Source organism: Bubalus bubalis, chromosome 12, assembly GCF_019923935.1.
Source record: "Bubalus bubalis isolate 160015118507 breed Murrah chromosome 12, NDDB_SH_1, whole genome shotgun sequence".
NCBI lineage: Eukaryota > Metazoa > Chordata > Mammalia > Artiodactyla > Bovidae > Bubalus > Bubalus bubalis.
Genome location: NC_059168.1, coordinates 11,489,894 through 11,514,096, shown reverse-complemented (window position 1 = coordinate 11,514,096; position 24,203 = coordinate 11,489,894). Strand labels below are relative to the sequence as shown.

Below are 24,203 nucleotides of genomic sequence, written 5' to 3'. Positions count from 1 at the left end.
ATTTTGAGCATTACTTTGCTAGCATGTGAGATGAGTGCAATTGTGCAGTAGTTTGAACATTCTTTGCTCATTCTTTGGTATTGCCTTTCTTTGGGATTATCTTCCCTGGTGGCTCAGAGGTTAAAGTGTCTGCCTCCAATGCGGGAGACCCGGGTTCGATCCCTAGGTTGGGAAGATCCCCTGGAAAAGGAAATGGTAACCCACTCCAGTATTCCTGCCTGGAGAATCCCATGGATGGAGAAGCCTGGTAGGCTACAGTCCATGGGGTCACAAAGAGTCAGACACGACTGAGTGACTTCACTTACTTACTTACTTCTTTGGGATTGGAATGAAAACTGACCTTTCCAGTCCTGTGGCCACTGCTGAGTTTTCCACATTTGCTGTCATAATGAGTGCAGCACTTTCACAGCATCATCTTTTAGGATTTGAAATAGCTCAACTGGAATTCCATCACCTCCACTAGCTTTGTTCGTAGTGATGCTTCCTAAGGCCAACTTGATTTCACGTGCCAGGATGTCTGGCTCTTAGGGAGTGATCACACCATCGTGGTTATCTGGATCATGAAGATCTTTTTTGTATAGTTCTTCTGTCTATTGCCACCTCTTCTTAATATCCTCTGCTTCTGTTAGATCATACCATTTCTGTCCTTTATTGTACCCATCTTTGCATGAAATGCTCCCTTAGTATTTCTTATTTTCTTGAAGAGATCTCTAGTTTTTCCCATTCTATTGTTTTCCTCTATTTCTTTGCATTGATCACTGAGGAAGGCTTTCTTTTCTCTCCTTGCTATTCTTTGGAACTCTGCATTCAAATGGGTATAGCTTTCCTTTCTCCTTTGCTTTTAGCTTCTCTTCTTTTCTCAGCTATTTGTAAGGCCTCCTCAGAGCCATTTTACCTTTTTGCATTTCTTTTTCTTGGGGATGGTCTTGATCACTGCCTCCTGTACAATGTCACGAACCTCCATCCCTAGTTCTTCAGGCACTCTATCAGATCTAATTCCTTGAATTTATTTGTCACTTCCACTGTATAATCATAAGGGATTTGATTTAGGTCATAATTAAATGGTCTAGTGGTTTTCCCTACTTTCTTCGATTTAAGTCTGAATTTGCCAATAACGAGCTCATGATCTGAGCCACAGTCAGTTCCCGGTCTTGTTTCTGATTACTGTATAGAGCTTCTCCATCTTTGGCTGCAAAGAATATAATCAGTCTGATTTCAGTGTTCGGACATCTGGTGATGTTCATGTATAGAGTCTTCTCTTGTGTTGTTGGAAGAGGGTGTTTGCTATGACCAGTGCATTCTCTTGGTAAAACTCTGTTAGCCTTTGCCCTGCTTCATTATGTACTTCAAGGCCAAATTTGCCTGTTACTCCAGGTATCTCTTGACTTCCTACTTTTGCATTTCAGTCCCCTATAATGAAAAGAACATCTCTTTTGGGTTTTAGTTCTATAGAGTCTTGTAGGTCTTCCTAGAACTGTTCAACTTCAGCTTCTTCAGCATTACTGGTCAGGGCATAGACATGGATTAATGTGATATTGAATGGTTTGCCTTGGGAATGAACAGAGATCATTCTGTTTCTTGAGACTGCATCCAAGTACTGCATTTCGGACTCTTTGGTTGACCATGAGGGCTACTCCATTTCTTCTAAGGGATTCTTGCCCACAGTAGTAGATATAATGGTCATCTGAGTTAAATTCGCCCATTCCAGTCCATTTTAGTTCACTGATTCCTAAAATGTCAATATTCATTCCTGCCATCTCCTGTTTGACCACTTCCAACTTAACCTTGATTCATGGATCTAACATTCCAGGTTCCTATGCAATATTGTTCTTTACAACATCACACTGTACTTTCATCATCAGTCACATCCACAACTGGGTGTTGTTTTTGTTTTGGCTCCATCTCTTCATTCTTTCTGGAGTTATTTCTCCACTGATCTCTAGTAGTATATTGGGCACCTCCTGACCTGGGGAGTTCATCTTTCTGTGTCCTATCTTTTTGCCTTTTCATACTGTTCATGGGGTCCTCAAGGCAGGAATACTGAAGTGGTTTGCCATTCCCTTCTCCAGTGGACCACTTATTGTCAGAACTCTCCACTATGACCCATCTGTCTTGGGTGGTCCTACACAGCATGACTCATAGTTTCATTGAGTTAGACAAGGCTGTAGTCCATGTGATCAGTTTTCTGTGATTGTGGTTTTCATTCTGTTTGCCCTCTGATGGAGAAGGATAAGAGTCTTATAGAAGCTTCCTGATGGGAGAAATTGACGGTGGGGGAAACTGGGTCTTTTTCTGATGGGTGGGGCCCTGCTATATACCTACTAGCAGGCTGCTAGTTAGAGAAAGGAAATGTCTCAAAACTCAGAGAGTGGCACCAGGCCCCTCACCCACAACATGCATTTTGAGATAACATTGGCACAAGGTGAGTCATCACAGGCCATAAAACAATTGACATGAATCTTGAAGAAGGGCAGGTTTCCAAGCAAATACATAGTCTTATTAAAATACATTGAAGAACAATTGTATCAGTAAAACATATTGGTTTGTTGAGCCATTATCAGTTCTGAGTCTTAGGTGGAATTGACTTGAAGAAAGACAGAGTCTAGGGTAAATACATAGTTCATTAACATAGCTTAAAAAATATTTATGTAAGAAAAATGCATTGGTTAGCTCAAGGTTTGAGAAAAGTTAAGCTCAGGTGGAACCAAGTGTCGTCATGGCAGCACAGAATTTTAAAAGAAATCTCCTTTTAATTTTGTATATGAAAGGGAAAAAAGATCTGACACTTGTAGTTTGCTTCCTCCTGCTGCTTAAGAGAGAGATAAATCTGACACTTGCAGCCTATGTCCTCTGTTTGGGGGCCCCTAGCCTTCCTATCTGTTACCCTCTCACTTGTTCCTCCCCAGACCAGCCCTGTTGCTTATCGCTCTACCTGGTCCAGCATGTGGCATGACTGACTCCTTGAACTAAAGCAGATTATGAACAACACCCAAATATCCATCATGATCATGTGGAAAATTCTTAAAGAGATGGGAATACCAGACTACCTGACCTTCTCCTGAGAAATCTGTATGCAGGTCAAGAAGCGACAGAACTGGACATGGAACAACAGACTGGTTCTAAATCGGGAAAGGAGTAATCAAGGCTGTATATTGTCACCCTGCTTATTTAACTTATATGCCAAGTACATCATGTGAAATGCTGGGCTGGATGAAGCACAAGCTGGAATCAAGATTGCCAGGAGAAATAGCAATAACCTCAGATATGCAGATGACACCACCCTTATGGCAGAAAGTAAAGAGGAAATAAAGAGCCTCTTTAGTGAAAGAGGAGAGTGAAAAAGTTGGCTTAAAATTAAACATTCAGAAAACTAAGATCATGGCATCCAGTCCCACCATTTCATGGCAAATAGATGGGCAACAATGGAAACAGTGACAGGCTTTATTTTGGGGGCTTCAAAATCACTGCAGATGGTGACTGCAGCCATGAAATTAAAAGACACTTGCTCCTTGGAAGAAAAGCTATGACCAACCTAGACAGCATATTAAAAACCAGAGACATTACTTTGCCAACAAAGGTCCATATGGTCAAAGCTGTGGTTTTTCCAGTAGTCATGTATGGATATGAGACTTGGACTATAAAGAAAGCTGAGTGCCAAAGAATTGATGCTTTTGAACTGTGGTGTTGGAGAAGACTCTTGAGAGTCCCTTGGGCTGCAAGGATATCAAACCAGTCAATCCTAAAGGAAATCAATCCTGAATACTCATTGGAATGACAGATGCTGAAGCTGAAACTCGAACACTTTGGCCCCCTGATGCAAAGAACTGACTCATTGGAAAGACCCTGATGCTGGGAAAGATTGAAGACAGGAGGAGAAGGGGACAACAGAGGATGAAATGGTTAGATGGCATCACCAACTCCATGGACATGAGTTTCAGCAAGCCTGTGAGTTGGTAATGGACAGGAAAACCTGGCGTGTTGCAGTCCATGGGGTCAAAAAGAGTCAGACACAACTGAGTGACTGAACTGGACAGTAACAGAGTAATAGTGGGGGACTTTAATATCCCACTCATACCAACAGACAGATCATCTGGACAGAAAATTATTAAGGAAACACAGGTTTTAAATAATACATTGGACCTGTTGGACCTAATTGATATCTACAGCACACTTTATCCAACGACTAATAGACTTCACTTTTTTCTCAAGTGCACATGGAACATTTTCTAGGATAGATCATATCTTGGGCCACAAATCACACCTTGGTAAATCTTTAGAAAGTGAAATCATTTCAAGCATCTTCTCTGACCACAACGCATAATCTCTAACCTAGATTAGACACCAACTACACGAAAAAAAAAAAAAAAGAACTATGAAAAACAAATACATGGAGACTAAACAACATGCTTCTGAATAACCAACAGATCATTGAAAAAAATCAAAAAGGAAATCAAAATATGCATAGAAACAAATGACAATGAAAATACAACTCAAAACCTATGGAATGCAGCAAAAGCAATGCAGAGGGAAGTTTTATACAATACAAGCCTACCTCAAGAAACAAGAGACAGATAAACAACCTAACCTTACACCTAAAGAAACTAGAAAAAGAACAAACAACAACAACAAAAAAAACCCACAGTAGAAGGAAATAAATCAAATGATCACAGCAGAAATAAATGAAAAAGAAATGAAGAAGACAATAGAAAAGACCAATAAAACTAAAAGCTGGTTCTTTGAGAAAAACCAAATCGACAAACCATTAGCTAGACTCATCAACCTTGAGCTGTGTTCATGTAACATGGCAAACTGACAAAGGTTTCCTTCAGCAGATATATAGCAGATGAAGTTACAGGAGATGCAGTAAGATCTAACTCTAAAGTGACTGTTTTTCCATTTAAACTACCTTTGGCTACCTGACACCAAGTTAGGTAGTGACACCAAGTTCACTGAGTTGATGGCAGTATTTGATGTTTTGCTTTATCTAAAAAAGAGGAAATGAAAGAAAAAAGGAAGAAATTTTTTTTTAAAAAACTTGCCCTAAATTATCACAATTCTCTTTACAGTGAGGCTTCCTCACTTGTGTAACAGCTCAAATTTCAGAAAATCTGAGGTTGCTATTAAGCATTAAACAGGACAAGAAACTACGTCACTGCAAATTGTTAAATTAAAAAGAAAAAAAACTCCATTTAAACCACTGTCAGTCCAGTTTGCAGGAACATTCGTTTTACAGAGATCAAATTCCTGATTCAACAAAGGCTCCCAACCTTTTGATAACTATTCACAGATTAAGCTTTTTACCATAAAGTTCCCACCATACTATTCTTCTGTCCATTGAAAAAAATCATAAGTCTTGATTCCATACTGAGGATTCTAAACAAAATCTAAACAGTTGAGCTTAACAGTCTCACAGTTTTACAACATTACCATAACACTGCTATCCATCTTTGTTCCACATTGCTACTATCCATAAGGGTTCCTCCTCTCTGAACCACTGAAACATTTTTCCTATAAACAGCCCAACTGTCAGATAGGCTGGATTACACCACAGTAACAAACAACTCCCAAATGTCAGTGACTTAAAAGAATAAAGATTTTTTCTTGTTGATGGCATATGCATATCTCCACTGTGGGTCAGCAGGAGTCTCTGCTCTACAAAATCCTCATTCTAAGAAGGAGCCAACATCCAGAGAAGCTGTCAACAAAACTTTTCTGTAAATGGCCATATAGTAAATATATTCAGCTTTATAGGACATATGGTCTCTATAACAACTATTTAACTTTGCTATTGTAGTGAAAAAGTGGCCACAGATAATACATAAACAAATAAGTATGGCTATGTTCCAATAAAACTTTATTTAAAAATACAGACAACAGACCATATTTGGCCCACAGCCTTATCAGAGAGCTGCAGGTCACTGTGGCAGAGACTAAGATGACTTCAGCTCACACATCACAGGTCAAAGCAACTCACATGGCCACATCTAACTTCCAAGGACCAAGGGCATGTAATCATAACATGTGACTGGGAAAAGAAAGAGAAATTTGGGGTGGATAATGTGGAAGAATTGATGCTTTTGAACTGTGGTGTTGGAGAAGATTCTTGAGAGTCCCTTGGACTGCAAGGAGATCAAACCAGTTGATCTTAAAGGAAATCAGTCCTGAATATTCATTGGAAGGACGGGAGCTGAAGCTGAAACTCCAATACTTTGGCCACCTGATGCAAAGAACTGACGCATTGGAAAAGACCGTGATGCTGGGAAAGACTGAAGGCAGGAGGAGAAGGGGCCAACAGAGGATGAGATGGTTGGATGGCATCACCAACCAGATTGACATGAGTCGGTATTAACATAAGCGTGAAGGCTAGTCATTTAGCCCGTGCATGAGCCCAGGAAACTACCCTGCATCAACATTTAGCAGTGTTCTGAAGCTGCAGATTCTTAACATATATCCTTCAGTAGTATCAAGACTGTCCCATATTACTAATGCTACCACCAGCAAATGAGCAAGAATCCCATTCTTTTCCTGAGTTTCCTCCTGAGAGCTTAATGTCAGCTTTTTTCTCCAAGATCCTGGGATGAGTCACAACCTCTCCACTAAATTCTTGATTTAGACTCTCTAATTGGGTGTGCCTGGCTGATTCTGGGTGTGGTGCCATGTTTGGCGCCATCTCCTCTGAGAATGCTGATGTGATGGAATTCAGCTGTATTTAAGACTAGTTTAACTTGTAATTTTCCACCATTTCTTTATCAGGGTGAGGAAACGCACAAAACATGTCAACAAGTTCTTCACTTAGCACTATCAAATCCCAAAAGAACTAAGACCTTTGTCAACTACCTTCTACGAAGCAGTAATAACAAATCCCACCCAGACTGCCAATCATGTGAGACAAACAATTTACCCAACTACAAGATGCTCATGCATGTGTGCTCAGTCGTGTCCAACTCTTTGCGGCCCCATGGACTGTAGCCCGCCAGGCTCCTCTGTCCATGGGATTATCCAGGCAAGAATACCGGAGTGGGTTGTCATTTTCTTCTCCAGGGGATCTTTCCAACCCAGGGATCAAATCCAAGTCTGCAGTGCGTCCTGCGTTGGTAGGCATTTTCTTTACCACTGAGCCACCTGGGAAACCCCACAAGATGCTAAATGAACCATTTTTCATCTGAGATCTCTAATTCAAATGTACCTGATTATACTGTCATCACAGTGACCTAAAAACAACATAGTTGTTTTTTTAATTCAAAAATACTTCTCCTCTACTTACTATGAGTATGTGACTTCGGGCAAATTATTTAACTTATCTGAACCTCAGTCTCCTCAGTTATAAAATGGGGATACTAATATCTATAAGAACATTGCTGTTATTATTAAATGACTTAAGATACATAATACATCTTGCACCAATCAATAAATGCTAGTTTCTAACCTTCCTCGCCCTACTTTATCCCAACCTCCAAGGAGTATACAATGAAAAAGTCTGGAGAGACTAAGATGGGTGTGCCTGCTTAACTTGCTGAGGCACAGCTTGGAGACACTAGGGTTCTTGACAACTCAGTATCTTCTGAGCTGAAGGTAAATTAATGATATCCATCTCCAACTTCCTCATTTTAGCTGTGCCTCCCAAGTTCCTAAACTGTGGGTGTGATTATATGTTTAATGTTTATGTCATGATTAACATCAGAAAGAAAATTGCTCTATTTTCTGATTCAGAAGTCAAAATGTTCTACATTTCAGGAAGAATGTGAAAATCAGAACTACTAACTACCTAGTGGATACCAACCTGAACTTTCTCTCAACTATATAATAAAAAGCCAATTTGATGCTCAAAGAGGAAACTGTGTAGAGTTAATATGGCAAATGCTAATAATTAATTACTAAATCTACATGGTTGGTCTTTTGCTTAAAAAAAGGGCAGCAAAGGGCAGAGTGGCAGAACTTAACACACTCATACACTAACAGTCCCTGAAGTTGGGGAGGAAAACTATGCCATCTAATAGAAAGCAAAAATCTTTCTGATTTCTATTTTTATAAATGTTGTTGTCTTATACCAATCTACCTAAATGTTCATAGACCCCCTTAAGAAGGCCACACTCAGAGGAATAGCACAAGGCTAACTAGGAAAAGGAATTTCCACCTGGCAGCCATAAAAATCCCCTTACTCTCTAACACAGTCAGCTGAAATGGATTGGTCTATTGAGTGTATTCCCAGCTTCTACCACAAAAACTCCAATAAAGCACTGCTGCTGCGGCTGTTGCTGGTAAGTCACTTCAGTCGTGTCCAACTCTGTGCGACCCCGTACACGGCAGCCCACCAGGCTCCCCCGTCCCTGGGATTCTCCAGGCAAGAACACTGGAGTGGGTTGCCATTTCCTTCTCCAATATGCATGAAAGTGAAAAGTGAAAGTGAAGCCGCTCAGTCATGTCCGACTATTTGCGACCCCATGGACTGCAGCCTACCAGGCTCCTCCATCCATGGGATTTTCCAGGCAAGAGTACTGGAGTGGGGTGCCATTGCCTTCTCCTAATAAAACACTACAAACCTTTATTAACTTTTTTAATTTTTAAATCCAAGAATGAAAATACTAAGTTAAATTAAATAAGCCTAAGAAAAAGCAGTTACATAGAAGCAGTGAGTTTCTATAACCTAAGTAGCAAAAGAGAGATTTTTTTTTTCAATTAAAAAGAAGTAAGAAAAGAACTGTGTATTTAGTAGCCATCAATGCCACAACTTCAGGGGGGACCTAATCCACAATATGCTCTTCAACAGGAAACAAAAATAATGCGAAAACGGATTTTTTTAAAAAGTTCAATAATTAGCTTATTAAAATTTCTCTCAAATAGTTTCTGGGACACAGAGAAGTCCCACCTTATTAAAAGGTCTCTCGGATAGTTTCTGGGACACAAAGCTATGCTTTCAGCTTCCTCTGTTCTCCAAAAATTTTTAAGCTAAAGAGGGAACAAACTGTTCATAGCTCCTTTCTTAAGTAATGTAGGAGACAAGATAAAAGTGGTCCATTTTATGAAGTCTCGAGAGAGGACATGTGTACACTTGGGACTGATTCACACTGTTGCATGGCAGAAACCAACACGACACTGTAAAGCAATTATCCTCCAATCAAAAAAAAGTGGCCCATTTTAACTCAAAACTTCTCAGTAGAAAACAAGAGTCTAGAAAATTAGATGAGATGATTACTACTGGCACTAAAAGCAATCTGGAGCTGGGGATATACATCTTGATATCACTACAATCTCTCTGGGTGGTTTTTGGAAGCCACTTAACTTTATCTACTTAAACTGAGAGCAACACTAACCATGCTTTCTGAACTGAAAATAGGCCAATTAAAAATAAATTTAAAACTAAGGGCTATATAAATGCTTATTAGGAAATAATAATGAAGAGAGCAAACACAACTGGGAAGGAGTCAATAACCAAAGGATATATCCCTAGTAGATAAGCAATTCTTGATTAAGTCATCTTTTTAATCCTTGGAGTATATATATCACACTATCACACTTGGCTTCACTGCAGTAAACGCCAAAACAGTGAGCACAATAATTCAACATGAGATATTCTTTAGCAACCAACCCTGTAAGTTTCTGCCTTCTAATGTTGAATTCACTGAAATTTAGATTCCAAATAATTTCTTCAAAACTCAGCTTCAGCATTCCAGAATTGATCCTATTAAATCAGAATTAATCCTGGAAGTCCAGAATAAACTACAGTAGTTTAACCAGACTCTGTTGCACAGCCATAGAAAAATGGAGTCCCTCTCCGGAAATGAATATACTCTAATGTTCTTCAAGAGAAATCTCTCAGGATAAACTTCATTAAATAATTCTGTGAGCATTTACAGGTACAACGAATGTAGACTATCTTCTGGCAACTTACAAGTTAAACTTAATCATTAAAACAGCACAGTGGGGAAATTTCTTGCTTAACATTCCAGCTCTATTACTTATTGTTTGTAGAACCCTGGGAAAGTTACCTAACCAATCTGACATGAAATGGTAATAGTGACACCTAAGCCACAAGATACGGGTTAACTCTGGCTATTATAATATAACTGAATCTGGCCTCAGGGTTATTTTGAAGATTAAATAATGTACTCACCTAGCAAGACATATGACACAGTAGTTCAGTAGTTCCTAAATGTAGTTTCCTTGTCCTTTTCATTATTTCTAGATTTTCTTCTTATTTCAATTTCATCCACTTTTTTTGAACTTTATCCTCCGTACCAAAAGTCTATAGCATTTACTTCAAGTCATGGTGAGAGAAACAATATAATAAGGAAAATATTATCATTCATTTAGTTTTAACTATTAGCCAGACACTAAGCTAACTGCTTTATATAGGTTATCTCTCTTAATCCTTACAATCTTCATAAAGTAGTTACATTATTCCAATTAAAGAAACTGAGGTTAAAAGGTTAGATAATATGCCCAAACTCACTGGGTCACTTATAATCTTACTTTTGCCCTACCAAGAATCACTCCCTAATCACTATCTCACTTTCCTTCCCCAGAGGTAACCACTACCCCGAGTTTGTGATAATCATTTTCTTGTTCTCTTCTATATCTTACCATATACATATGCACCTATAAACAAGATTGGTTAGCTTTGCTCATTCTGGAATACTACACAAACTGAATACAAGACATTCTATTGTGCCCTGTTTCTTTCAGTATTACATAAATAATGAGCTGAATCCATGTGGTTCTACCTTACCTATGAGTCGTCCATTTTCATTATTATATACTGTTCTACAATCTGAACATATAATATTCATCCATCCTATTGTTTTTGTACATCTGAATCATTTCCATGTTTTAACTATTACGTACATTGGTGATGTGACCATTTCCTTGACATGTAATCTGATGTATAAGCTAAAGATTTTCTTTAGGGAAGTGATCTTCAAACAGACACATATCTACACAAAGGGTACACAAAGAACATACACAGAGTTTCCAAACAGTAAATAGGCATATGGTTTCTCAAGAATTCAACTCAGACCCATAACTCCTGTATATACTACTTTCTAAAACTGATCTGCCTAAGAACAGGCTGCATTTGTAACACAGATAAAGGCTTATGCCTCACCCATCCCAAATATTCACAGAAGGGTAAAATATCCAGTCTTGAGGGGAAAGAAGGAATTGACAGGCAAGAATAATGTTATAAATTCCATAACAGAGATATGAACAGTGTTGTTTTGAAGCAAAGAAAATGAACTACTTTAACTACCTGAAGGAGTTAGGAGAAAAGAGATGAAAGACACCTCAAGTGGGCCTTGAAGAGTAGGTTTGGCTCTGAGGTGGAAAATGGTTGAAAGGACAACCCTTACAAACAGGTCAATGAGATGTAAAAAGAAATCATTAGGTACAGCGTCAGGAAAAAACTAATAAAGGGGAATACTTCAACTGGGAGATGAGCCCCTTTTGCCCCTGGGAAGGTTAAGATGCACTAGAAATAAAAAGGTATATTAGAAAACAAGATACTGGAATAATATGTACCTAGAACAACAAATACGATATGGGCAAAGAGCTGGTAGACAGTATGTAAGACACATTAATAAAATGAAAGAGAAAGAATGCTGAGAAAACTAAATTGAGCCTCAGTCTCTCCAGTGGAGCCATGGTGTGCCAGCAAGAACTGCTCTAAACCTCATTTTAAAAGCGAAGTGCTCCGTGGTATTAGGGATGAGAGATGAATACTGATTTATCAACAACTAATTGCCTTCGCACTAACCACTGCCATATTGCTCAGTATACTCGTTAATAATTATATAAACAGAGAAATTCTGTTTCATGCAATATAGAGCTGCCCTTGTTAGGAGCAGCTCAATTCTGATAAAACACACATATTACCCATCATTTGACCTTTGATTTGGAGCCAACATTTGAAACTACTGTTTCTCCATCTATGGCAGCTTAACTATGTATGGCATGACTCTCCAAACTGGCAGCCACATGGGACTCTTAACCTAACTCCCTATCAGCTGCTCTGCAAGGATAACTGTGTAGTTTTGGGGTAATCCTCCCTACAGAGCTCCCCCAAAACAATGTCAAACAATCCTAAAGGTACCTTGAAATTTGGTGAACATCACCCAGATACTTGGATGAGATGTAGAGCTACAAACAGAAAAAGAAAGTTCACTCATATAAAGTACACTAATAATCAAAAACACTTTAATCAGTTCCTACCACTTTATACATATCTTTCCTTTACTCACTTCTTAGAGAAGGTGCTGAAATGCTACGGTCTAAACATAAGCAGATGAATGAGTTCAGTGAGTTTACTTGACAAATGATCAAAATAAACACTGAGTACCTAACATGTGATCATTTACCTAGAGCCAGACACTCTGGAATGCGAAGTCAAGTGGGCCTTAGGAAACATCACAACGAACAAAGCTAGTGGAGGTGATGGAACTTCAGTCCTAAAAGATGATGTTGTGAAAGTGCTGCATCCAATATGCCATAAATGTGGGAAACTCAGCAGTGGCCACAGGACTGGAAAAGGTCAATTTCAGTTTCATTCCAATCCCAAAGAAAGGCAATGCCAAAGAACAAACTACTGCACAATTGCACTCATCTCACATGCTAGCAAAGTAATGCTCAAAATTCTCCAAGCTAGGCTTCAACAGTACGTGAACCGTGAACATCCAGATGTTCAAGCTGGATTTAGAAAAGGCAGAAGAACCAGAGGTCAAATTGCCAACACCCACTGGATCATCGAAAAAGCAAGAGAGTTCCAGAAAAACCTCTACTTCTGCTTTATTCACTATGCCAAAACCTTTCACTGTGTGGATCACCACAAACTGTGGAAAATTCTTCAAGAGATGAGAATACCAGACCACCTGACATGCCTCCTGAGAAATGTGTATGTCGATCAAGAAGCAACAGTTAGAACTGGACATAGAACAACTGACTGGTTCCAAATCGAGAAAGGAGTACATCAAGGTTGTATATTGTCACCCTGCTTATTTCACTTACATGCAGAGTATATCATGCGAAATGCTGGGTTGGATGAAGCACAAGCTAGAATCAAGATTTCCAGGAGAAACAGCAATAACCTCAGATATGCGGATGACACCACCCTTATGGCAGAAAGTGAAGAAGAACTAAAGAGCCTCTTGATAAAAGTGAAAGAAAAGAGTGAAAAAGTTGGCTTAAAACTCAACATTCAGAAAACTAAGATCATGTGGCATCCAGTCCCACCACTTCATGGCAAACAGATGGAGAAACAATGGAAACAGTGACAGAGTTTATTTTGGGGGGCTCCAAAATCACTGCAGATGGTGACTGCAGCCATGAAATCAAAAGACGCATACTCCTTGGAATAAAAGCTACGACAAACCTAGAGAGCATAGTTAAAAAGTAGAGACATTATTTTGCCAACAAAGGTCCATCTAGTCAAAGCTATGGTTTTCCAGTACTCATGTATGGATGTGAGAGTTGGACTATAAAGAAAGCTGAGCACCGAAGAATTTATGCTTTTGAAATGTGGTGCTGGAGAAGACTCTTGAGAGTCCCTTGGACTGCAAGGAGATCAAACCAGTCCATCCTACAAGAAATCGATCCTGAATATTGTTTCAGCTTTCAGTTTCAGCATCAGTTTCAGCATCAGATGCTGAAGGTGAAACTCCAACACTTTGGCAACCTGACGTGAAGAAACGACTCAGTGGAAAAAACCCTGATGCTAATAAAGATTGAAGGCAGGAGGAGAAGGGGACGACAGAGGATGAGATGGTTGGATGGCATCACCGACTCAAGGGACATGAGTTTGAGTAAGCTCCAGGAGTTGGTGATGGACAGGGAAGCCTGGCATGCTGCAGTCCGTGGGGTCACAAAGAGTCGGACACGACTGAGCGACTGAACTGAACTGAACTGACCTAACATGACTCAGTGAGTGTAGCAGGTGCTAGAAACAAGGAATTCATAACCTGCTCAGAATACAAATGTGAACAACTAAACATAATGAGTTAACTGTTATAACAGAAATAATAAAAAGTGTGAAATCTAAGTGTAAAGAAATAACAGAAAAGTTCTAATAGGAATTGAGTCAGGGAAATATAACAGAATAAGTACCATCTCACTCAGACCTTGAAAAAATACTAGGAATTTATCTAGAGGAGGTGAGTAAAAGAAAAGGAAGAGATTAAATTCTCCAGGAATATAACAATCCAATGTGTCTGTATCAGTGGTTCTCAACCTTGCCTGGAAAGGGAAGGAGTTAATTATGGATACATAATTTTATGTACATTTCTGAGGTACAGCCAGGTTTGAGAAGCAATAACTAAAAAAAAAAAAAAAAAACAGAGTAATTGGGTTAGGAAACAGGGTCAGAACAAAAGGACAGCTAGCTTACGGCTAGACTGAAAAGGTCTTCAAAGTCAGGCTAGCCCTCTAAAAGGCCATTCCAAAACTATTACAAAATTTCTACGTGGTTGTTATTACTGGGAAAGGAACTATACCTTTCATCATATTCAGGTTCTGCCCCCCCCCCCAAAAAATCTCTTTTGTTAGCAATAATTTAACCAAGTTTTTAAATAGGAGAATGACATAAAAACAACTCTTTCCTGTGGTAACCAAGAATACCTTCGCACGTGTGTGCTCAGTCACTACTCCAGGCAAGAATACTGGAGTGGGTCGCTATGCCCTCCTCGAGAGGATCTTCCCAACCCAGGGACTGAACCAGCATCAGAGACATTAAAAATTAAAACAAAATAAAGGGCTGCCCTGATGAGTCAGTCGGTCATAAAGGTAAAAAATCTACCTGCAATGCAGGAGAGCTAAGTGCTAAGTCACTTTAGTCGTGTCCAACTCTGAGACCTTGTGGACTGTAGCCCCCCAGGCTCCTCTGTCCATGGATTTCCCAGGAAAGAATATTGGAGTGGGTTGCCATGCCCTCCTATGACCCATGCTCAATCCCTGGGTCAGAAAATACCATGGAGAAGGAACTGACAACCCACTCCAGTATTCTTCCCTGGGAAATCTCATAGACAGAGGAGTCTCAGGCTAGAGTCCATGGAGTTGCAAGAGTCAGACATGACTTAGCGACTAAACCGCCACCGCCACTTTAAAAATTAAACTTTACAAATATATTTTTAACTATCTGTAAAGGATAAAATAACCACTCATTATATCCAAGCATTCTCCTAACCCCTACACATTCATTTAATTCTTACAATAACTTTACAGGATAGGCACTATTATTATCACTCATTTAAATGATGAGAAACCAGAGGCAAATATAAGTTGATTTGACCAAGGCGGCATAGCTAGTAAGTAATAAAACCAGAGTTCAAACCCAAGCAGTAGAACTCCAGAAAGATATTTCATTTTGTCATAAAATACCAAAATAGCTGATAGGAGACTTACAAGTGAAATTTTTCAGTTTTAATTTTAATTTAAATACTCCATTTCATATTTCTTTGAAATTAATAACAATGAGTGAATAGTAGTAATAATAGCCAACATTTAGTAGAAGCTCTGACTACAAGAGAGACATTGTTTCTCACAATAGCCCTCATAAGATGAATGCTCTTACAGCCCCATTTTACAGATGAGGAAAATAAGACACAAAAAGGTAAAGTGACTCACCCAAGATCACACAGTAAATAAGGAACAGAGCCTGAAATGGGGCCCAAGTAGGCTAACCCCAGGGTCTAGGACTGGATTCTAAACTACCACACTAAAACCTAGATAATAAAGAAAAATGAGATGAGATGATTTCTACAGTACTTTTTTTAAAGATTTTTTTGGTGTGGACCATTTTCAAGTCTTTATTGAATCTGTTATAATATTGCTCCTGATTTATTTTTTGGTTCCCAGGTGTGTGGGATTGTAAGCTGTCCGACTAGGCACTGAACCCATGAACCCTGCACTGGAAGGCAGTCTTAATCACTGGACCACCAGGGAAGTCCCTACAATAATTTTTATAAATTCTATGATTCTGAATAGAACTGGATCTAAAGTCACAGTAATATATGCTCTATAAATGATTTTAAAAAGAATTTTTCCATCTACCTAAAGGATCAAATAAAATCCTCTTCTTCTCATTCTCCACTGTGGTGGAGATTATGAGTAACTTGAGTTGGATTACAAGTAACTTAAGTTTTCCAGAAGTTGCTAAAGAAACATAAAGTGCATCATCAGGTTCAGGAACAAACTAGCAAAATAGGTACTTGGGCTTCGTAGGACTGTGATAGATATAAAAATTAAGCTCATACAGATGCCTCAAATCAGGAAGCCCCCTTATTCTCTGTAGAAAATGATGCTTAAGAAACAAAGCCTGAACAGAGCAATAGTTTCTACTGAAGTACAGAAAGAAAACATTTACATTCTTACTATCAATCTCTTAATCTCATCCATTTAAATTTCTATTTTCCAATGTATGTTTTATAAAATATATAATATTTTAGTACTTGCACATAATTTATAAATAAATATACTTTAAAGAGGGTAAGTGTGCTCATTGTTTACTGACAGGAATACATGGTCAAAATATAGACAACTTAGCAAAAAAAAATTACATCACTATAAAGATGGTTTGACTTTTATTTTAAAGGTTTCCTTTTACACCCTAAAGTTTCAGGATATTTTTAGCTGTTTAACTGGTCACCAGATGAATTCCAAAAACACCATGTTGACTGTTCCTACCCTGCAATAAAGGTCCTTCTCAGAAACTTTCAACAAAACTTGAATGAAGGACAAATAATGCATCTGTCATCCCAGAAGGTCCTTTCAGTATCATGAATATAAAGGTAACGTCTGGGACAGTGTTTTGACGCTCACCAAGATTAAATAATCTAATCAGAACTATGATGAAATTTGAAGGGATAGAGAACTAAAGACTCTCAATCCCAGAACTATTAGAATATTTATTTGCTCCAAGAATAGACACTGTTCATTTTAGAAAGTCTATTTCTCTGGTGGCTCAGACGGTAAGGAATCTGCCGCAATGTAGGAGACCCAGGTTTGATCCCTGGGTTGGGAAGATCCCCTGGAGAAGGGAATGGCAACCCACTCCAGTATTCTTGCCTGGAGAATCCCATAGACAGGGGAGCCTGGCAGGCTACAGTCCATGGGGTTGCAAAGAGTCAGACACGACTGAGCGACTAACACTTATCTTAGAAAAAACATTTTCTACCATACAAAGATTGGAACTTAGAATAAAGGAAGTTAATATCTTTAAAACCATTTCACTTCCCAGGAAAAATCTGTGAAAGCTTGTTGGAAGTGTTAATTCACTACCTTAACTCGAGGGCAATTTGACAATATTTATAAAAATTTTAAATGTATATTTCCTTTGATCCAGCAATACCATTTCTTGTAATTCATAAGATGATTAGACATATGTACAAAGATGTAATATAAGAACTTATAATTGCTAGAAAATTGAAACAATCTAAATGTTTATCATTATTATTGATTAAATAAATTGTGTAATCTATATAATGGAATACCAATCTGATGTACTTCTGAGTCAATGAATATTTTTGAATTTTAGAAATAGGTTACAAAATGTCAGGTATAAACTGAATTGTTTTAAGTAAGATCATAAATGTATGTAAATGGATTGAAAAACATCTGGAATGAAGTATACCAAAATTAGCTTGGGTATTGATAATGGGATTTTAAGTATTTTTCACTTTTATCTTTAAACTTTTCCTCTTAGTTTGATTTTTTTACTATATATATATAATTTTTAAAATCGCAGAGGAAAAAAATCCCTTTTCATCTATAAAACAAAGAATTCTAAGATTTGGATCATCTTATCAAAGACATGAACCTATTTCTTTTCATGACAGATGCTAAGTATTGTTAATTTAGAGAAGAATAAGATAATTTTATCTTAAGAGCAATGGTCTCAAAGTGACCAGCAGCTGATCAGCATCACCAAAAACTAGCTAGAAATACAAATCTTAGGCTCTACTCCAGACCTGCTGAACTAGAAAATCTGAGGGTGGAGCCCACAACCTGTATCCAGTTGATTCTGATCCATTCTCCAGTTTGAGGACCACTGTTTAAGATGAACTCACAATCTGGTGAGCTGAAAGACCAATTTAAACGCCTCTTGGTATTGTTGGCGCCACATAAATCCAAACAAATGTAGGTGACATCTCCACTAAGAGAGCCTTCTTTCTGATAAATGTAGGGGATAAAGGCCTCAAAAATATTCAAAATATCATTAATGAAGAAGCAATCCCACCTGACCTGTGACTAATCTTGATGCAAAGAGAACAAATAACAAAACTGCCAAGCCTAACATTACAAACAACAGCTCAGATGGTGAATCCTATCAAAAGCCTGGTGCTACCCAGGGCAACCTTCTGAAAACTCTAGATAGTAACAAACAGAATCCCAGCTGATCACATACTGACAGAACAAACCTCTGGCAAAGATGTGCAGTTTATACAACATACAATGGAACTATTAACAGGATCCAAGCATTAAGTCATCTCAAAATGTCAAGAGCATCCATGTTAAAGCTCAGAGTTGCTTAATTATGAACAAAATAAATATGCCAAAAATAAGTCCAAAAGTTTTTCATAGCACATTTACTTGAGTTCATTTCTCCAGGGGTCCAGGGGAAGAGGTGGAAAAAAATACATAGTATTAAAATAAGGAAAATGTGAGAGACATAATAAATACAGGAAAGAGGCGTTAACTACATGAACAATGCACTTAAAATTACTCCATCTATGAATACAACTTAAAAAAAAGTTCTCATTTACAGTTTTGCAAGAAATTTTTATACACTCAAAAAAAAAAAACATTTGCCCATATGGTATCTTTCTCCTCTTCAAGATACTTGCCTGCCATCTGCTGGAAAACTGTCCTAATCAATGTACAAACCTACATTACATATGCTATGAATGGCATCATCATTGATATGGCCCAGCTATGCACTATACAACCTGCACAAACGTACAAAGCAAACACACTTAAGAATTAACCTAATTTAGACCATACATCAGAGAAGGCAATGGCACCCCACTCCAGCACTCTTGCCTGGAAAATCCCATGGATGGAGGAGCCTGGAAGGCTGCAGTCCATGGGGTCGCTAAGAGTCAGACACGACTGAGCGACTTCACTTTCACTTTTCACTTTCATGCATTGGAGAAGGAAATGGCAACCCACTCCAGTGTTCTTGCCTGGAGAATCCCAGGGATGGGGGAGCCTGGTGGGCTGCCATCTATGGGGTCACACAGAGTCGGATACGACTGAAGTGACTTAGAGCAGCAGACCATACATGAACCTCCCAGTAAATCAGAAATCTTTAAAAGGTCTGATCATAAAGCTGACAAGACATTAGACTGACAGGAGTCTCCCTGCTACATACATAACCTATAACCTCATCTTTCCAAGTAACTAGTGATAAAACTATATAGCTCTGTGCTTGCAGCCTCAAGCACATAAAGACCAGCAGGTTGTCCTCTGACTCTTGGCTTTTCCAGCAAACAGGATGATGCTGCTTTGACTATGGATCTAGTACATAGGAAAGCAAAATTAGTTTAAGAATTTTGCTGCAGATTAATATCCTTCATTTGACTCTGAGTCAATTTAATTTTTATCTATTTTTTAATAGATCTGCTTTCCTATTTTATCTGTTGTATCTCTAAAACAAAAACACCACAATAGACAAAGGTCTGATACAGCCCATCCTAAGGCCATGAAGAGGGGCTTCCCTGGTGGTTCAGTGGTAAAGAATGTGCCTGCAATACAGGCAGACAGATACCCTGGAGGAGGGCATGGCAACCCACACCAGTATTCTTGCCGGGAAAATCCCATGGACAAAGGAACCCTGGCAGGCTACAGTCCATGGGGTCACAAGGAGTTGGGCACAACTGAGCACACACGTACGCAAGGCCATGGTGAAATAAGTGGTTTGATTACTAGCAACTAATCATTTTATTGACAACCTACTAACTTGGGATGGTGCAAAATAGTAATACCAGAAATAAATCTGCTGAGGTATACAAGCAATTTGTAGCATTCTGCAGCCCCTCGTCACTCTTGGACCAGACAGATGACAATTTCTCCTTCATTTAACACTTAAAAGAGCTATTTAAGGAGCCATCTCCGTGTATGATTGGCCTTTGCAGACTAGCAAACTGAGGAGAACCAGAAAGATTAAAGGAATTTCAAAGCCTTTCTAGCAACTTGTAATCCAGTGATATACTTTTACAACTCTACTTCAAGTATCTTAAGAAATTTCTCCCTGCTTCTTTGATCACTGATTAAGACTCTGTGCACCCAAGAAAGGAGGCACAGGTTCAATCCCTGGTCAGGGAACTAAGATCCTGCAGGCTGCACAGCACGGCCAAAACAAAAAAAAGAAACCTGATTGGAAGTGACGTGGAATCTGTCCTCCTACTTTGTCAAAGACTGAGAGAGAGCAAAAAATAAAACTCTTGACCAAGTTTATGTAATAACATAGGAAATAAAACCACAAGAAAATGAGACCTGGGAATTATTTTAAGAATTAATTATTATAAATTCTTTTTTTAATAAGTCTGGTTAACAAGGGCAAATTCTGGGTCATGCTGTCCAAATGTGACAAAGGAGATGATAACATTTTAAGTCTGGTATACCTTTGGGAGGTTATTTTCCCAGCTTTATAAACTCTCAGAACTTTGTGTGTTGAAATAAGGCCACTTTAAAGTACTGATCACAGGCCCCCATACTGTACAACTGATTTAAAAGTTCAAACTAAACAAAGCCTTAGAAAGATTTCCTCACTCCAGCAGTATTTAAGAATCACTTTGCCAATTTACCTCCTCCACATCAATGTCTTTTCTGATTGGAGAGGAGGGCCTGAGTCATTATTTCATTTTATTTTTATTTTATTTTTCTTATTGAGTCATTATTTTAAAAAACCTTTTGCTCATCCTCAGTTTACAAAAAAAAAAAGTAGTACATTACTACATAATCCATTAGTACATACTAAGTAATCCATTATAATTACATGCCAGCATCCTCAATGAATGCAATGAATCATAACAAAGAATATCAACTGCATTAGGCTTCCTTACTTAAGATTCTCAGTAAAAAAAATTATGAACTCAAACTCTTTAGAGTCAATTCCTAAAATCTGGTGCAGGAGCTGGGAACTATAGGCAAACTCTTCTGAAAGATCAGATGATAACTCGGTGAGATAAACAAAGATTTCTTTTATTGTTGTTTAGTCTTATACCCTAAAGATTTAAACTCTTTTGGTTGACCTGAATGTATGCTTTTCTTCCTCATTCTACCCTCCCCATGCCTACCTGCAGAGAATGGAAACAAAAGCTACATCTTATATATTGATTATACAGTTTTAGGTATGACCTTAGACAACTGGCCTTGCTGCCTAATTATTGCCAGAAAGGATAATTTCAGACCAACTACAGGCAGTCCCTGATTCATTCAATAAATAAGTTCCTAGGAGTCTATATACAAAGCAAATATTTATCAATCAAACCAAAATTTTCCAGAAGTAATACAGGTGTTTCTGAAATGTTTATGGAAGAATTGATATGATGTCTAGGACTTACTTCAAAATTAGCAAAGGTTGGGATGGGGAGAAGGGGTGGGGATGGGGAGAAGGGGTAGGCAGTTAGAGAATTAGAAGAAACAAGATGTGCTGTGTGTTCATAACTGTTAAGACTGTGAGAAGGGTACGCAGGAATTTACTATACTGTTTTTTTCAATTTTGTACCCTTTAAATTTTCCACATTAAATTCATTTGGAAAGAAAAAAGAATATGACAAGAACTGGCTGTACTTATCAAAGTTTTAAATTTACAAAGCTTGTATTCAACAATCCCACATCTATTCTCAAATAGATTTGAGAATCTATTCTATAGTACTGATATATAAAAAGATATTGATAACAAAAATTTTTGTAAAAACAATGTGGGGAAGGAGAAAAAGGAGGCCATCTAAATGTCCATCAAGAGAGGAATATTTAATTCTACAACAAAGTATTCTGCAGTCATTAAAAAGAACAAAAGTAGAATTAGAAGTTTCAATTCATAAATATACCTGACATATTTACATATTGCTAAATAGAAAAAAAAGATATGTAACAAAGTGTAAATGATAATTCCGAGCTAAAAAGAAAACTATAAGACTGTGTATGTACATACGAATGCAAGAATGTATATACACATGCTTATATAATCATAGAAAAAAGTCTGGAAAACTACACATCAAATTAATAATGCTTTGAAGAGACAACTTTAGAGTGGGGAAGAGAGGGAATTTTACTTATACTTCTAAATTGTTTCTTTTTTATAATAAACATAAAATTTTTAAATATTTAAAAGTCATTACTGTTTAAAAATAAAGTACCTGGAACATAAAGGTTACTCGATTAACAAAAGAAAAATTTTAAAGAATTGCCTAGGGGCTGTCACACAATCACAGATATGACATAAAATTTTACATAAAATAGAAAACAATAAAGTTTAAAGGAAAATCACTTCAACCAATACACTTTTTATAAAATATGAAAGAAAAAGAAGAAATGCAAACACTGGAACACATATATAAATAAGGTTTCTATAGGATAATCTTGACAGAGAAAACCAAGGTACACTGGATGAGAAAAGACAAGCAGTGTAAAACAAGGGAAGAGGAGAAAAAGACGCAAAATATGTGAAAAGAAAATTAGGAGATAGTGAAAAAGTTCCATACATGGGAGAGGGTCATCACGTCACATGAAAACAGCCTTGATAAATGAGGGATGGGGAGCAAGACAGCCAGTTAGTAGCCATGAGAAATCTTTAGAGCTTTCCTTCATTTTTAAAACCCTAGTGAATATCCACTCTTTAATGTATACTGGCGTCAGCCTAGAGGGTAACAGTTTGAGCAGTGTGAGTTAACTCTGGCTTTCAGACTTCTGTTTCAATTCAATGAAACAACAACATACATTTTATCTTCCTCCCTCCTAAGACTCCACCAAAGGAAAAGGTAAGCCTATTACTCCAAAAAGAACTAGGAAAGAACCTGCAGCTAACAAGATATAGCAACATTTTCTGGAAGAAAAGCTGCTAAAAGGCAATAAGGATGAAGCAGATTAGTACAAAAAAGAGTCTGTTTGCCAATGGAATGAAATCCAAAAGGGAGTCTAGGTACCAACCATAACCATGGAGAAGGTCAGGATTTAGAATGCCATGAATAACGGAATCACTGAAAACAAACAGATGAATTGAAATAGTTAATACAGAACAGTCAAACCCATACACATGTACCCCATACATGGAGATCCCAGCAGCCAAACACCTAACAAGATATCAGGGGATTCTTTTCTGGAGAAATTATGTAGCCTAGAATATACTAAAAACCACTTTATAGTACAGTTTAAATAAGTAAATTGTATAGTACATGAACTATTTTCAATAAAGCCACTGGGGGGAAAAAAAGCACTAATTTCCCTTTTCTTCCACAATGGGAAGTTAATTAATAGTGCCTAAAATTGAATGGAATTCAATTTGCCTAAAATATGGAAACTAACTTTTCACCTTAAGTAAAAAGTTTACCTAAAGTTAATGATGGTTATATCTCATAAATAGATTTCTGCCTGATATATACTTGTATCATCTTTATACTCTCTCTACTGCTTAATTTTATTTTTACTAATAAGCATGCATCATACTTACAAAAAGAAAAAAAAACTGAGAATCAAAAGGCTTATAATAAGACTTCCACTTCTGGAAAGATGTAGCAGACATAGTATTTTCTATTTCTCCCAATTAGTATAATTAAAACTCTAGACATTACATGTAAAACAAAATAAGAAAATATGAAAGGCGGAAAGAAGGCAGCAAACTGGCTTGGATCTCAAAACAAAAAGCATGACACAATGATGAGTCCCCTGTGCTTTCTTTTTGCCTCATATCTCAGACTTGGAACTAAAGAGACTGGCAACCCAGAAACACAACCAGGTGCAAATTTTAAAAAGCCCCCACAAACGCTTGCTCTCTCTAGTCAAAAGATGACCAAAGAGGCAGTCAGTCAAGACAGAAAACATTTATACAATCACCCTTCTATTCAAGATAAACACCACAGGGCTGGGGGGAAGGGAGGGAGGGGAAAGTGACCCACCCATAACCCAGACCACCAGAGTCAGAAAGAAAACCTAGAAATCTACCCTCACAGTGATGACAAAGCACCCAACACCCCAGTCAGGGCGTCAGAGAAGGCCAAGAA

General features: G+C 37.9%; 1 protein-coding gene across 6 annotated transcripts in view; it reads right to left on the bottom strand.

The window, feature by feature from the left end:
• EXOC6B (exocyst complex component 6B) overlaps positions 1-24,203 on the bottom strand; it is a 723,334-nt gene that overhangs the window by 673,613 nt on the left and 25,518 nt on the right. Inside the window, exon 2 of one of the 6 annotated variants that reach the window (XM_045162200.1) lies at positions 10,112-10,255. The exons of the other annotated variants lie outside the window; for them this stretch is intronic. The gene's annotated coding sequence lies outside the window, so the exon portion shown is untranslated. The remainder of the gene's footprint in view (positions 1-10,111; positions 10,256-24,203) is intronic. 6 annotated transcript variants of the gene reach the window in all.